Genomic DNA, 16,821 nt, shown 5'->3' on the forward strand with positions numbered 1-16,821 from the left:
CAGGCTTTTTATGGGACTGTCTTTAGACTGATCTTCTATAGGATGGAGTCAAGTGAAAAATATAAATGTTAAAATAGAACAAGCAGTACTTATGCCCGTCCAGTGCTGCAAACCCTCCATTACTGGTATTTAAGAGCTAGCCAGTCTTAGATTTCAGAAGGTGGAAACCATCTCAGAAGTATCAAAGCTGCTATTTTCCAAGAGTAGAACAAAAACTGTAAACCACAGCAAAAGACATGGAAAAGTAGAGGTATCTCTTTTTTGCAAGTTTACAATAGATTTTTCCTAACAACAGGCATTCTGAGTTTCTTCATTATTTGAAAATGAGTATTTGGTCATTTTCCTTAAAAACAAAACAAAACAACCAAAAAATATCCCACAAAAATGTCAAACAAATATAAGTTCAAATATTTTCAGGCACATCATCTTCTTTCTTTTACCTGGACCCCAGGTTTCTTTTCAAGCATTTAACAAACCATGTCTGTAGACAACTTTTTCATATGATTTTAAACATTAATTTGTCTTTCTTACTATTTGTCTTTTGGTTGACTTTGAGACATACTGAGTCACTTCTGCAGTTTGCTCTCCAGCCAAAAGTTTGGAAGCTTATGGTTTTTTTTAAGGTTTTGTTTTGAAACTGGATTTCTGACATAATTTCATAACTCCAGGAGTCCATCTTCTATACTAATGCATAAAATACATTATGCAATTGCAATATTGTCTATCTTTCCTTAATCTGAATATAACAGCTGGTGAAAGAAAATATAGACAACTGTAAAGAAAACAATATTTCACAGGTGAAAGATTCTGCTTGCATCAAAAATTATATATGTGTTTCTAGACAAAAATTTGCTTTTGAAAATTTGTTTCATCTGACAATGCTACAGAAACCTTTAATTGATAAGAAAGTTGAAAATTCTTGTGATACGCCTTTTTCCTACTGCTTAATCGCCTTCTGTGTATAAAGAGGCTTACTGTATTTCTCATTTGCAGTTGTCTGACTTCAGCTTCCAGCTACTATGCTTTGTAATGCCTTTGTCTTCTAGATTAAAGAACACTTCAGTAGCCAGTGTTTTCTCTCTGTGAAGTTACTCTATCCATGGTGTAATCAAGTCGCCTCTCAATCTTCTTTAAAGGAGTGTGAGGGATGAAAGACCTAACAGACTATGAACTCTGGAGCGGTACTAGAATGGGAAACCCAGTGTTCATTATGGGACCCATCATTCACCCTCAGGCAAAGCATTTGGTCTATGCTTATCTACCACCATGTTTTCCTTCTCAGGGATTTTTCTTGGTGGTTTAAATTGCAAAGTCTTTGGACATGTCTGCAGCACAACAGATGAACAACTTTTTTCAGATCTTTAGTAGTGTAGTAAAAAGTAGCTAAACCATAGTACAAAGGAGTCTGTCCATTGTAGTTCAATTACATTTGGTTGGTTGGTAAGTGTTCTTATACTGTTCTCCAAAGTTTTTCTTTGTTTGCTTGTTTGTTTTCTAGTTGAAACATTGATTGACTTAGACACGAGGATCCCTCTTTAGGTCACTGCTGACATGATTTTAGAAAAGTTAATATCTAATTAACATAAGAATATTAAGTTTTTCCAATCTATCAATTCCAAATCGCAAGAGAAAATCGATGAAAAAACAGTTTCAAATATATCTTTGCATGGGTTTTGTGAACAGACAGACTGTTAATGCAGAAAGTTCTGTTGTTTTGGAAAATTATTACTCCATTTTAATTAAGCATAGGCAAGAGATTCCTACCTTATTAAAAATTATTATAAAAATATTATAACTAATAATATTAGCAAAAATGTCTACTTTATACATTTCTCATGTACATATTTCTGCAGTAATGAAAGGCCTTAAATGGCTGAGGCAAAAAAAGGCATAATTTAATATCTGAACTCTGCTTCATAATACTGATTGGTTTTGATGTAGGTTGAGTTAATTAAACTTGGAGTAAAGGGTAAAGAGTTAATCAAAACCAGGGCAAAGTGAAAGATTTTTGAAGGTAAGAGTGTTCAGAGGCATAACTGCAGTCAAGACAGGACAATTCTGAGAATACTTCAGAAAACACAAAATAGCATGGTAGGCTGAAATAAGTAACTTCTGATAGATGATTTGTAACAGATAGCATCTCCCTCTGGCCGTGCAATCCTGCCAAATATTATGTACATCATCATTGCCAGCTAAAATATACATAATTCTTTAGTAAAGAGGTCAAAACAATGGAACAAGAACATAGTATATTACTTTCTTAAGGTGTTTATTTCTTGTTGGGTTCTGCTAACGTGACTGAAAGGAGTACTAAAATGTCCCTGCTTGTGTATAACAAAGAAAGATTGATGAGCCATAATAAATAATTAATTAATTTTGTTATCTTCTTGACTGATTTCACTTAGAAAAATTGAAAAAAAAAAAAGATGTTTTGAACATCAAGTCAGGGACCTTTGGAATCACAGAGGCTCTTTATCTACATGCCAAAACACCTTAGATATGACAGGAATTAATTTGAGTATAAGCTATAATCTTGGAAAGTATCTTTTTTTAGCAGATGCCATTTATGAAAATTGTGGAAGCAAAATGAAATAAACATTTTGAGAATTGTGTGAATGTACTAAGCTATATACTTTCATGAGCTTCAGTAAATTACATTTTATGCACCCCAAAATAAAATAGAACTACATGTTGTTCTATGGCACAGTCCATTCTGGGACTCCCCTGAAATTAATTAAACCTTACTCTAGTGAAACAGCAAGTTAAAGAACTGTAGAAGAGAAAAACTGATCAGGACATTGTGAGCAAGTTTGCTTTCAGTAGGGAGCAAGTTTGCTTTCAGTAGTTGCATAATCTGAGTTTAATTCATACCTTTGTATATAAATTTCATTCCAATCTAATAAATATAGAGAAAGACAAGGAAAAAAGATCTGAGATGAAGGTGGCAACATGTTCATTAAAGTGACATTCCACCTCATTTCAAGTAAGGATTAGGGTCGTCATGGGTCACCTCAATCCTAGCAATTTATTTACACCGTCTGTTTGACCCCGTTGGGCAGAAGCCTGAAAGTACAGCAGGTGGGATGAGCTTTCCTCACAAAACCCATCCCAAGGCTGAATTCCTGTAACTGTGTTAGACAAGAACTGATTCCTTAATGCAGATCAAAGACTGCCAGGTCTTATGATAGAACTGAAAAAGTGGTCCATGTTGGTACCTGCTGGTAGGCCTGTTGACCTTCCCAGGGAAAACCCTTGGTGGAATAAACCCAACGTCCCAACATCCTTGTTAGTCTCTGCACTAAACCTAGCCATCTGTCCTTATATTTTATGCTGGCTCTTTCCAATTCTAAGATTTACCCTTTGGTTCTCATGGCTTGAACCTTAACTTTAGGGATGGCCCAAATACTAAGGTTGAGGAGAACCAAATACCTAAACGGAAGCAGTTTTGAACTAAAAAAGTGCACAGTGCCTTTTGGACACCCCTGCCTATACAAGTCTCAACCCACTCCGGCCTTAATTTCAGCTCAGCTGCCATTTCCATAGTCAGAGATCATCAAGTGGCCACAGGTCATGCTGGCTGATCCTGTTGTTGATCCTGCTCTAGCCCTGCTTCCAATTTGGCCTAGCACCCTCTTGCACCACCTATTTTGCATGTATATGTCATATATATATATAGGTACAGGTATAGGAATAGGTATATAAATTCATACCCACACTATATATGTCTGTATACACATTTTATACATGTATACAAATACATAACAGTACACACACAAAATATATATAAATACATATATCTTTAGTTAAGTGGATAACAAATATCACTGTTAAACTGTGATTTATAAAAATACATGTGATATCAGCCTATGTCAATGCTAATTTCTAACATATTCATAGCTCAAACACATAAATGTCAAAAGTAGTCTCATAGTAGTCCTTCCTGGTACAGTAATCTGTGCAGGTTTTTCTGGCACACTAGAATTCTGACAAGAGATAAAAACTATGTGTGCAAGGGCTTCTGGGAGTTCATTTGAGTTTTGTTTTTACAACTATCAAATCTGATGTGATTCTGAGAGTAACTAAAATGTTCATTATATATCAAGGACATAGAAAGGCTCTTTAACTGGTGCCCTGAATGGCTTAAAATTGTACTGGCGCCTTCCTGCCTGCTTCAGTATCTTAAACTGGGCATGAATCACGAGTAAATTGCCCAGTCTAATCAAATTCTACCTGAATATATGTTACATAGAGTTGCATAAGTTGTGCTATATCTTGAAAAATGGAAATATTTCAAGGTCTAATCAGATCACTTCAAGTGGAAAAGCAGTGATCACTAACGCCAAATGAAATTAGACTGTGGAAAGTACAGTGTATTATTAGATAAGAGCTGAGTGATCACTAGTATAAATTATTGATCGCTACTTCCAAATTCCACTGTATGACTGACATCTCCTCTGGTGCTTCTAAGCATGTGTCAATTGTTATGTGACTAACATCCCCTAACCTTATACTTTCAAAGAATATGCCAAGTTTCAAAAGAATCAGCGTGATAAAGCCTGATTCATCGCTTCTGAATTCCAGTTTTGGCAACTTACAGAATCTCATTGAGCTCAATGGCAAATAAGTAGTGTTAGTGTATAAAGCTAAAATGACCATTGATACAAATGACAGATAACTGTCTTCCAGCATAACCGTTCCCACTCTGCAGGATCAAGCTGAAGGAGATAGCTGTAGAAGAAGCAGATAGAGAAGAGCAACGTGATCTCAAAAAGCATCTGTAGTTAGGAACTAAATCTTCTTTCACTGTCACAGATACCTAGAGAGCTAAAACAGGAGGGTAAAGGGTGTGCATATCTGTGTTGTTGTGTAGGGAAAACAAGAATAAGAAACAAGGATATTAGTGACAGTGGGCTGAGAAATCCCCTTGTTATGAAGGGTAACATCCTCCTTTATTTCTTGGAAGGCTTTCAGAGACAACCAAGAAAGATATACCTTACCCACAGAAGAGAAAACACCAAAGCACCCAGTTCTCAGATATTTGGAAGTACAGAATCCAAGCCCAGCAGCCGGTGGAGGTTTACCAGTGCCACAGAAATAAGTACTGATAGCTTTAAGCATATATGTAAAAGGAAGAGAGAGAAAAAACACAGACTGACTCACAAAATATGGAATACTGGACTGATTTGCCTTTGGAGTATCACTGAAAATCTGTATCTTCCACTTACACTGCATATTTCATGCTGCCTACTCTTCTGATCCAGGTGCACACATTAGGTTTTTGGCACACTTAACACTACCTCCCTGTGATTTTGGAGACTCTCCTTGTTGTGATTTAAACCCAGACAACTAGCTCACTCACTCCCCCTCTTCTTGCCCTCCCCTTACTTCCGGAGGAGAATCGAAAAAAGAATGCAACTCCCACGGGTGGAGGTAAGAACAGTTCAGTAACCAAGGCATAACACAGATCACTACTGCTACCACCAATAATAGTAATAATAAATAACAAGGGAAGAGAATACAACAGCTCAGCACCAGCCAATCAATAACTCACCCCACCCCACCAGACTGACCTCCTCCAACCCTTCAGCCCTTCTGGGTAACTCCCAGTTACATCCTGGGCATGACGTGCTGTGGTATGGAATACCTCTTTGGCTAGCTTGGGTCAGGTGTCCTGTCTCTGCTTCCTCCTGGCTTCCCCTCTTCCCTGGCAGAGCATGAGGCTCACAAAGTCCTTGGCCAAACCAAAACATCATTGTTATCAGCTCTGTTCCCAGGCCGAAAGTCAAAACACAGCACTGTACCAGCTACCAAGAAGGAGAAAAATGACTGCTACTGCTGAACCCAGGACACTCCTCCTGACTAATCTATCATATTTTAGATATGAGTGGAGACCTCATAGCAGCCTTCCAGTATCTGAAGGGGGCCTATAAGGATGCTGGGGAGGGACCCTTCATTAAGGACTGTAGTGACAGGACAAGGGGTAACGGGTTAAAACTTAAACAGGAGAAGTTTAGATTGGATATAGGGAAGAAGTTCTTTACTGTGAAGGTGGTGAGGCACTGGAATGGGTTGCCTGGGGAAGCTGTGAATGCTCCATCCTTGGCGGTGTTCTAGGCCAGGTTGGACAGAGCCTTGGATGACATGGTTTAGTGTGAGGTGTCCCTGCCCATGGCAGGGGGGGTGGAACTAGATGATCTTAAGGTCCTTTCCAACTCTAACTTTTCTATGATTCTGTGATATTTCTATGAAACATTAAAAAAAAATAATAACAGTCCAGATTTCTCACACAGCAGTTTTAATGTCTCTCTGAATGTATGGGCTTGACCATTTTTTTATGGAAAGCAGAAAGGGAGTGAAAAGGAGTATTGTCAAAAGGAAAGTAAAAGCCTGCTGCTCTGAACTGTTTAGTTGCAGTTGAAACTATGAAGTCCAAGTACCATGAACAACATAAAGGATGTATTTTGGTTTTCATACAGAAGCGTACTGCTCAAAGATTTCCAACTCAATTTTGAAACAAAAAAAAACTCTGTCAGTAGAGCTGTAATATTTGGAGTTCATCTTCTGCTGAACATCATGGAGTGTATGTCACATATTATTTAGGTCAAAACTATAATTTGTACTCAAGCCTATGTTCATGTCTGTAACATTTTATTTGGGAGGTTTTAAGTGAAACAATAAAATTGTCATTGAAACAAGAAGTTATTGCACATTAACAGTACATAATTTTCCACAATATTTTTACCAGAACAAGTTGCTGAATCCATTTAAACCAACAACACTGCTCTTGCTATCAATCCATATTTGATAGGAAGGAAATCAATAGAGTGGTTGAAATTAACAATACCATTCTAAAGAATATGACCTGCTAACTAACCAACATTTAAATAATCACTCCTGGGCTCAATATAAAATTTCCATGTCCTTCAACAGCAGTTTGAGCAAATCCTGATTCATTAGCAGGTCAGATTTTTTAGGTATGTTTTATTGATTTCCAAATCAATGAAGGATGGTTTTGAAAATGCAACAGGGACTACATAATAAAAGCTCAAGTTTAAACTCACAGAAAAGATAACCAAAACAGCTAAAAGTAAAACCTCTCTTACATAAAACATTCAGATCAGTAAGGAAGGGCACCATTTTTACATGTTTTTCTGCAGCTGGCTGATATTTCTACTACAGGAGCAAAAGTCAGAAGAAGTAAGGACATATGAGAATATATCTACAAATGCAAACAAGAATGTTTTCAAATTTTTTTTAAATCAAGAGCAAAAAATTAAACCTGTAGAAATCTAATTGGTCCCATGAAAAAAAGTAATATGGTCAAGAAAAGTACATTATGACATGTATACTTCAGAACAGCTGGTCACCACTCAAAAGTAAACGGATTATTCTTCTCTTAAAATTAATTTTGCAGAGTCAGTTCTAGATCAAGGCAAAAAACTTCACTCCATTTTTAAATGTATTTCCCATTCTTCTCAGAATCCCATTTTTTTGCACACATGTGGAAGTGAATTTCAAGTAAGTATACACAGAAATAAGATTTTCAATTCACCCATGCAAATATTCATCCTGGTAGAGCATGCATGGTCATTTAGTCCAGAAATAAAAATTATATCATGTGAGTTTCTGACTAGCTACAATTAAAAAACACAATATAAAATCTGGCTGTTTTCACATCAACAACTCACAAAAAAATGGTTTATGATTAATGCCTTCAGGCAATAAATATTGAAAACTGGCAAACAGGTTCCACTCAAGGAAACAAAGATTCCTGACCTAAAGAAAGCTATTCTAGAGAACATAAAAAAAAAAAAGCAGTTATATAAATATCAACTTCAAATTATTTCTGTGTGGGGGACAATTTGTTTCTATTTCAGATATGGTGATTCGAAGTGAAAAATTAATTCTTTCCAGTCATCTAAACAAAGACAAAAAGTTAGCTTTGTCATTATTGACTGTTCATTTACTTATTAAACCATACATGGGAACGCTTTCTAGTAGTTAGCCTCAGCATAACAAAATATAGAGAAGTAACAGAGCATGAATTTCTGAACATAAATAAATTCTAAGTTCTATTTTGTCTTTAAGACATATTTTGACTGTTCTTTTACATTTGATCTTCACTTCAAAATATCTTTTGTTTTGCAAGTACATATACTCTACTGCAGCGCAATAACATTATGCATTTTTTTTCATGTGTTTCTTTAAATTTTACAGTAAGAAGAAAACTACAGTCCATATTGACTCTAAGACTGACTGCATTGCCTTTCAGGAAGCCAGACCATACAGATGTATTAGCAGCAAGTTATTTTCTGTTGTTTGACAGTAGCAGCTGGATTGTGGGATTTTTTTATTTTAATTTTTTATTTTTGTTTTTAGTCAGACATTTGGAATTGTTTGTTTCTGTTGGTAATGAGTCAGTGTTTCTAACTCATAAGTGCTTGAAATTTTCTTATTTCAGAAAAATGACAGAATAACATGAAAGATGCTGTCATTTGCTGTATTTTCCTGCAACCTTTGTGGCATATCTCAAGTAAAATAACAGAACATTTATTTTTCCCCCATCACTGGGAAGAGAGACTGAGGTGGATTCAGATAGTTTTAACTCTTTAGTATCTGGCAGCAGAAGAAAAGCAAACAAGAAGTGCTAAAAAAAATAAGCATGGGAAAATGAGGCAGGCAGGCAAGAAGAAGAAATCAGAGATCCACCACCCTCTCTACAACTATGAGAGAGGGACTAACTACCTCAGGGACTTGGTAAAGATGTCTGGAGTTTTGAGAAAGAAGGAAGGAATGCTGGACCCAGCCCACACCATCATGGTCTGTATGAACACAGAGAACAGCTCTAAGCTGATTAAATTGGAATATTTTTTTTTAATAAACTCCAGGAAAAAATGCCCTCCTCTCTCAGCACTAAACTGAAGAGATGTGGTTTAGCTCCTTTATGAGCCCTAGCTACAGGATCACAGGGCTTCTGCTTAGCTGTTTGTTTCCACATGCACTCCTTCAATGAATATAAAACCAGCTTAACAAGCTTCAGATCAACAGAACTGGGATCCCAATGGCTAATACCTACTGTCTCCTGTCAGGAGTGACACAATAGCAATGATCTTTTGTGATTGACTGAGCATGAATGTTATTTTCCCCAATGAGGCCTAATCTACCCTGTCAGACTTGCAGGGGGTAAACCAACATCAGTGGGAATCCTTCAGTTAAATCCCTGTGAACCATTCTTTAAATATCCCCCAACCTGTCACCTTTTAGAAAGGCAATTGTGCTGCATAACAACATCCTTTGAGGGTCTATCATCTCATTGCCAGAGGAGGAATGCAGTTTCAAGACATCAGGACATGTGGGAGTAATACAGCCTATCTCTGTTAAGGAAATCCCTTCTAAGCGGAATAAGGTGCAGGTAGGAATTTCCAATGACGAACAGAACACAGTAGCAACAAGACATTCTACCTTGTCACTGGTATCTTAGCTGAAATTACTAATACTGACCCTCATACTCAGAAAACGTTCCCAGAATCATCCACAGTGTCCCGATTTGGCCCACAGACTGAGGAAGAAAACATATGAGTATTCAGGCCCAGGTTTATTCAATCAGACAGGCCTAGTGAACTTTCGAGCTGTTCTACTTTCACTGTTAGGATTTCTATTAGAAAGGAAAGGAAGCCTCAGCTAGCAAAAATAGGTTAAGATACTTGTGGGCTGGGGTATACCTGGTTTACTTTCAACTTTTTAAAATTTTACCTTTGAATTTGTATGCCCTTTTTTCTTGCAAACTCACTGCATGACCACCCTACTGCTCTAATTTAGAGTTAGTGCAGTCATAACCACATCCAGCTCTCATCCTTTCCCACAATTCACCTTGTGATATGAATTAATGAACTGAAGGGCTAAGAAATCTTAATCCAGATTTCATTCCCCTTCTTCACCTGTAGCATGTGTAGCTAACTAGGTGCCTGCAGCAACATCTTCCATTATTTTCTGTCCACTGTTTTATTCTCTACCCTCCAAAGGAAGTCCAGGCTCTCCAAACTCAGCTGCAGATCTCTTCCGCTTCCTGAGTTTTGCTAACCTGTATTGCTCTCCTACAACTCTTTTTGCCATGGAGAAAACTTTAAGCTCAGGATGCTGGTAAGTCATTTCTTCTTCTTTCCAAAGCCTTATTATTCCCACAGCAACAATTCACCACCACTTTCCTGTAAGTAGGTTTGTGTTCAAGGATACTTAATACCTCAATTTAAAGGGGATGCAATGGAAATAAATTCTTCTTTCCCCATTACAACTGTTCTTCCCACACAGTAATTTTCCCTCTCTGTTTCTATACAGTAAAGGAAATAATATTTTTAAACTCTATTTTTCAAGAAGGATTAAGAATATATGAGGTAAATTAAGATTATACAATTTTGCCATTTTTCTCTACTCATTTGCAGCTTTTTTTTCATCAGCTTTTCCTGAAATTCCCATCAGCTTCTCCCATTCCAAGCTCTACACACTTTCTTTCTTTGTAAACATCCTGTGAATACAGACTTTAATTAGTAGACAGTATTCCCTGAGGGTGGATTTTATCAAGAGCCCTCCCAGGCCCTCTGGAGCTCTTCAACTTTAAGTGAAGCTGTGCAATACTGGTAGAATGAAAACAATTTCTTAAAGTTTCACTAATCCCTTTATATACTGCAGAGGAGTATACTGAGGTTAGAACCAAGTAGAGTGTCATGGAGATTATCTCCCCTTTTTTATGGCACTAAATCACTGGTGAGGGGTTCACCAAGTTCAGCCTCTCTGTTCAGCTTTGATGTGGAAGTAATAGAAATATTTTTACTTGAAAATGTGAAACACAGGATGTTGAAATTTGGATACATGCATGCTCATTGTCATAAATAGAAAACATGCAAAAAGGAAAGGAGTTAAGAGTCCTGTAGGGGGCCATTTACCCCTGAAACTTTAGCTCACCATGCAGTGTTTACTCATGGTATAAACAACTATTCCCTAATAAGCAATTTGGAGTTTCACTTCATTTGCTTTAGTATTCAATGCTGTTTTGTACTTTGTGTTTCACATCTCATCTTTGCATTATACAGACCAAGTACAACCCTCTTCAGACTGAAAGAGAAAACATGACACTCATAAGTAAAGGGCTGAGAAGCTTCTCCGCAGAAAAACTGCTTTTTTGGTGCTCTAGTCTGAGCACAGCACATAGAAAGATCACTTTTGTTTCCCTCTCTCAACTGAGAATCCCCTGCTTGAAGACTGATAACACTGCAACTCTTTTCTGCACTGTCTTGCCATGATTATTGCAAGCATGCCATCAGAGGAGCAGGGGTGAACAGCAGCTAAGTAATAAAGCAAAGAACTCTCTCGAAGTAACACAGGTAGTCAAACAGTTGCACTTTCTATTCATCAGCACTGCAAACCTTTTTTTTATTATTTCTGTAACATTGCAGATTGTAAGAAGGGAAACATCACTTTTAGGTGGGGATAGCCTGCTTTCTTCATGCTTTCAAGGAAGTGTAAGGAAGGTTGAAAGCCACCATTCCTTTTACTACCCCAACACTTTCTAAGATCCCAAATAAGATATTTCTTCAGTGCAAACAACTTCTGCCCTCCAAGCTAGTACAGGATTTCTTAGATAAACAGCTGTACATATGCTAATGCAGATGTCTACCTGGAAATAGGGTTATGAAACTCTCAACCTCCCCTGGCCACTTTCATCCACCATTCAAAACAAAACAAAACAAGATGAAAACAAAACCAAAAAAATTCAAACAAGTAAAAACATGCCCCCTAGGCTTCAAGAAAATCTTGTGTTAAAAAGGAAAAACTCCATGATAGCATAAAACCCCTCCATGTTATTGTGCAGGGAAAGTTAAGTTGAGTTTAATGTGATGGGTGCAAACAAAAGTCTAAAAGAGTGCTGAATCCATTTTGGCATGCACAGATGCAATTGCTCTCAGGTGCAGCACAGTGTAATTCCTCTTACTAATTGACTAATTTATGCATGGCAGAAAACAGTCGATTATACCTTGCAGGAACTTTTGCCAGGTCCTGCTCCTGCTTTTCTCTCTCTCACCCTCAGATGAGATTTTTTTCAGTGTGGCTGGACACTTGTCAAAAAAAAAAGGAAGGACACGACCATGGTGGCTTAGACTAACAGAGGATGGGTTTAGCTCTGTGAATACTTCCAGGATTCCAGAGTATCTAAAGTTACACTTGTGTGCTTGAGGGTCCTATCTCAATGTTCTCACATGTGTTCATCCTAATTGCCACCATCGGAAGGCAAGACAGAGAGTGTAAAGATTTACATTTTACCTGAGGTAGCCTTCTCTCTTTGTAAAACCCTTTTTTTCCTCCTGAAGCAGAACAAAATGGTGCTGCTGTGGGGAGGGATACAAGGATCTAAGCCCCGTCCCTTTATAGGTATGCTCTATTAAAGTTACAGTCTGCATGGAAAGTCTATTTATAAATGCTTGTATATTAAGGTTGTTAGCACCCTGTACAGTGTTTTTTTAAAACAAAAAAGAGCATCATTTCCCTGCTACTACTCATGGCTGAGTAGTATAGCAAACTAAATAGCAGATCTTCCAATACTATACTCTTAGTGGAGATAGCAGACACTCCCACTGAAAACATGCAACAGCAAAGTATGTCAAAAAACACGGAGGAAGGTGGGGGTGGGGCTGTTTATGAGACATATGTGAACCAAATGCCCAGACAAGCCTAGCCCACACAAAAAAAGCCTAGCTGTTCAGGTTTTCTCCTAGAGTGTAAGACATGAAGCGAACCAGGAAAAATTCTCATCAGATTTTTCTCAGGACAGATGGATGTAACACTATTAAAAATAATATATTTTTTTAAAGGAATAGCTGGCTCATTATATGCCAGTTGGGATGTCTGGTTATATTACCCCACACTTAGTCTGTTATATACTTTTACAGTTCTTACAATGAAAATGAAAATGAAAACTCTGTTGTTTTTTTGTTTTTTCTTTCTTTTCAGCATTTAAGAATGACTTTGCAAAGGCCTGAAGGAAATCTCATTCCAAATACAAACCCTCTGCAAATTCACTACTTTGATGATTGTTTGCAAGTTTCCCTTTGAGAGGAAAAGATCCTCAGTAACCAGATCAGAACCCTCCCACCCAGTCAGCTTAGTTCTATTTAGGAGTGTACCCAAGGAATCTGGCTGGCAGGATGTCCTGAAGAGGTTGTACTGCTTAGCACCAAGGTTTTAAAAGTAGTTTTGTGAACAGAGGATGAATCAGAGTCACTGTCACAGAACAGCAGGAGAGTAACATCAGGAAAGTCCTTGCATTGCACGCATTTAGCCCTCAAAGGACAGCTAGGCAATGTACAAAAGAAGAGCTCATGTGATCAAACATTTTGGGTTTTCAATGGATGAGTTGTTCATAGAAAATAGTGCCTTTTTCCACAAACCTGGTTGATGAACATGAGAAGTCTTCTTCAACTAAGCCAGCAAAAAGAAAGAAAGCAAAAGGAAAGAAAAACAGAACTGAACCAAAACTCAGCAACCATGCCGCAAAGACTTTTGTTAATTTAGCAGATTGCCTATTTTAGTTTTGGTTTCAATGTGCACAGATAATTTTCTGGTTCCTATTAAGAAGTAGGAAACCAGTTTCATTGTCAACAAACAGCAACCTCCAACCAGGACGTGACAGCATCTTGAAATTAGACTCATTCTTGGTCCAAAAGAAGTTTAGCAGAAGGAAGCAATTTTCTTGCATTTTTATCATTATAGAGGTGGGTTTTTTTCAGTATATTGACAACAAAGTGAACATTTGTACTTATTCTACCGGTCTGGAATTTAGATGATGCTTAAATGGTTATTTTTGCTTACACAAGCTCTTGAAATATTGTCTTTGGTGTTTATGGGCCTGATTATCAAAAGAGCCAAGCAGATTTCGAAAATCTGGTCACCACATTTTACTTGGAGACAGAAAGAGATTGATTGTGTGACTGAAAACATTTGCCTTTTTTTTTTTTTTAATTGATACCAAACATTCATAATCACTAGGCACTGTACCTCAGAACTTTGGCATCAAACTGCTGGCCTCTCCACCTTTTGAAATAAGGAACGAATCTGTTGGCTTCTAACTTTATGTCAAGAGTCTTTAGAAGGAGAAGAATTTGTATGTGTTGTTCACCTATATGGTATTTATGTCAATTGAAACCCCTAAAATTTGGACACATGCCCTTAGGTCAACCAAAACTGAGAGCCATGTGCATAGACAAATGGATCACAGCCAACCCCCCTCTCTGTAAAAAGCCGTGGATACCAAAATCCCATTGAGTCCTCAGATAGGACTGCCTATAGGTAGCTGCATGTGCTTTAAAAAATACTCAGTGACCAAAGAATGCTCCGTAGCCACTCCACTTTTCTTCAGCTTTCACACACATGCATGAAAATATAGTGTCACTAAGCCCTACATGTTTTCATTTTGTAGCACAATGCACTCTTTCTCCATTTCACCAGAACAGGTAGAAGAAATCTGTTTTAACATCAACAAACAAATTTCCCACCCCAACAATAAGCTACTCTCCTCAGGTACTGGTGAGGTCATTGGACTGCATCATCAGGAAATAACACATGACAGGACTGTTGAATTGTCTGGATCGACCTTGAAGTGGACCTGGAGGCAACAGGGATAATAAGAAAGAGAGCACAACAGTACCTGGAGACTATAGCATCATGTTGCAGTAACAAATTCTTCTGGCAAGCCATCAGCTTCCAATGGAGACTAGTGCTAGGGCTATGAGACAATAACTAAAATAGAGAATAAATATACTTTACTTACATGTTCCCATGTGGTAAGAAGAAAACAGTTTTCCCAAGAGCACAGAATATCATTCAGCTCCATTCTCCAATGACTCCTGAGAGTTCAAAGTTCTTCTGGTATGAAACATTTGTGATTAAAAGCAGGATGAGCTGAGATCATCTTCAGGTACAAAGACTGCTAAGCTAGAAAATATGGTTACACAGGGAAGCTATCCTTTATTGATTATACAAGGCAGCCTAGGGATTGATCCTAGGTAAAATAACATGGAATTTAGACCTCATACACATTTCACAAACAGAAAGAAAAAAAAAAGTGCTTTCTTAGTGGAACGTCTTTATTACAATAGACATATTGATTGTACCTGTGCTAAAGTAACTGTGGCATTAGAGAAATGAGTAGGTAAGGGCAATATTGATTACAGCGCAAGTGAGTCTGCTGATAGCATAGATCATTAGGGCCTAAAACTAAAGCAGATTAACAATAGACTGTCTTCCATTTCATAGCCTTCACTATGATTGCAGCAGGAGACAGACACAAGTTGGCCAACCACAACACTAAAATTTGCCCTTGTTTTGTAAGAAAATATGCCACAACCAGGCTTCACAAAAATGAGCTTAATTCACTGCACTTTTGTACAGGACAGGGTCAATAGGTTTTACCAGTCACAGAGAAATGGTTGGATGATAAAGAACTGTTATTATACTAATGTACCGCTTGTTTGTCCCTGCAATAGCAAAGATGATTTTCACCATAAAGGCTGCTAACAATACTTTGTGTTAGCTGCTGGGATCCTTGGGATTCTCATCCTAATATAAACACCACTAACTAGCAGCTCTTCTGGAGAAAGGTTTGCTGCTTAAGAACTATTTTTATTGAAAAAATATGGCAAATGACACACACATTCATGGGAATACAATACATCCCCATCATAATTCATCAGGGTCAATTACCATTCTTGACATAAAACATGCATGTTATCATCACTATGATCTTGAAATGTATGCTAACTCATGGGAACACAGTAAATCATTTCTTAAAGAAATAATACAGCATATTGTTTGTATGGTACAAACCTTTTAATAGAATTATAATCTAGTCCGTCTGTATTTTAGCTCAGTGTTTGTGTTACTCCATAATCCTGGAGTGTGACATTCTGTGTCATGTATCAAATATTTACTTTTGACTTATTGGGCTCTCAATCTAATATAAAACACCTTTTGGGTCCACTTATCCTCTAATATAGAACTATATTATTTGCTAGGGAAAAGCATTCCGTATTCCCAGGAGGATCTTAACAGCTGCCTGGCTTAAATCCAAAATCAAAATGAACAAGAAATAAAAAGACCTTTTTTTTCAGTGACCATTTTATTTCTGAGGGGGCTAATACCACAGAGGGCATTATCTAGTGTGGCACACAATCTTCTTGTATTGAGTTACACACAAAATCTAAGCTGCATGACTCACTGTTCTTTACGTTATGCAAGAAAGTGACAACTTTCTTTGACACCTAAATCACAAATTTTTCATTTGCCATCTAAATCACTAATTTTCCTGGACCATCTCAGCATCAAGAAACCTTCATTCCAAACTATTTCAAAGCTGTCAAGGAATAATCTGATCAAAAAAAAATATTTGAAAAACATTTCAGCAAATAATGGAGAAGCCTTTATTGATTAAGACAAACTTTTCCCTCATAATTTTTCCCACCTCTCAGGCATAGCAGATAGGCTGGCATTGCATCTGCAAACGCAGGGGAATCAGAGCATGTTTCTATGAATATTAGAGTGCTTGCTTCAGTAGGACTGTGGAACCAGCTGAACACACTGTACACGCACATTGGTAAATGACTAACAGAATTGATTACTTAGTCCTGCCAAGCACTTAAAAAAGTCATAACTAATGATTTTGAACCAGGTATTTGAATGAACCTGCAACTTCAACAAAAACTGAACAGATGACAAAGAAAAGTTGTGGGCTGTCTTTTCCAAGCTTTTTCTTCCCTGTCTTGCTCTGTCTTTTCA

The 16,821-nt window shown here is 37.5% G+C and overlaps 1 long non-coding RNA gene across 2 annotated transcripts in view; it reads right to left on the minus strand.

Moving 5' to 3' along the window:
- Positions 1-16,821, minus strand: part of LOC134161440 (uncharacterized) — an 87,101-nt gene that overhangs the window by 16,522 nt on the left and 53,758 nt on the right. For both annotated transcript variants that reach the window (XR_009963978.1, XR_009963977.1), the window contains exon 3: positions 14,696-14,787. This is a non-coding gene — a long non-coding RNA (uncharacterized LOC134161440). The remainder of the gene's footprint in view (positions 1-14,695; positions 14,788-16,821) is intronic.

The sequence above is a fragment of the Pezoporus occidentalis genome, unplaced genomic scaffold, assembly GCF_034315485.1.
Source record: "Pezoporus occidentalis ecotype Australia unplaced genomic scaffold, CSIRO_AGI_Poc_V1 ctg174, whole genome shotgun sequence".
Lineage (NCBI taxonomy): Eukaryota > Metazoa > Chordata > Aves > Psittaciformes > Psittacidae > Pezoporus > Pezoporus occidentalis.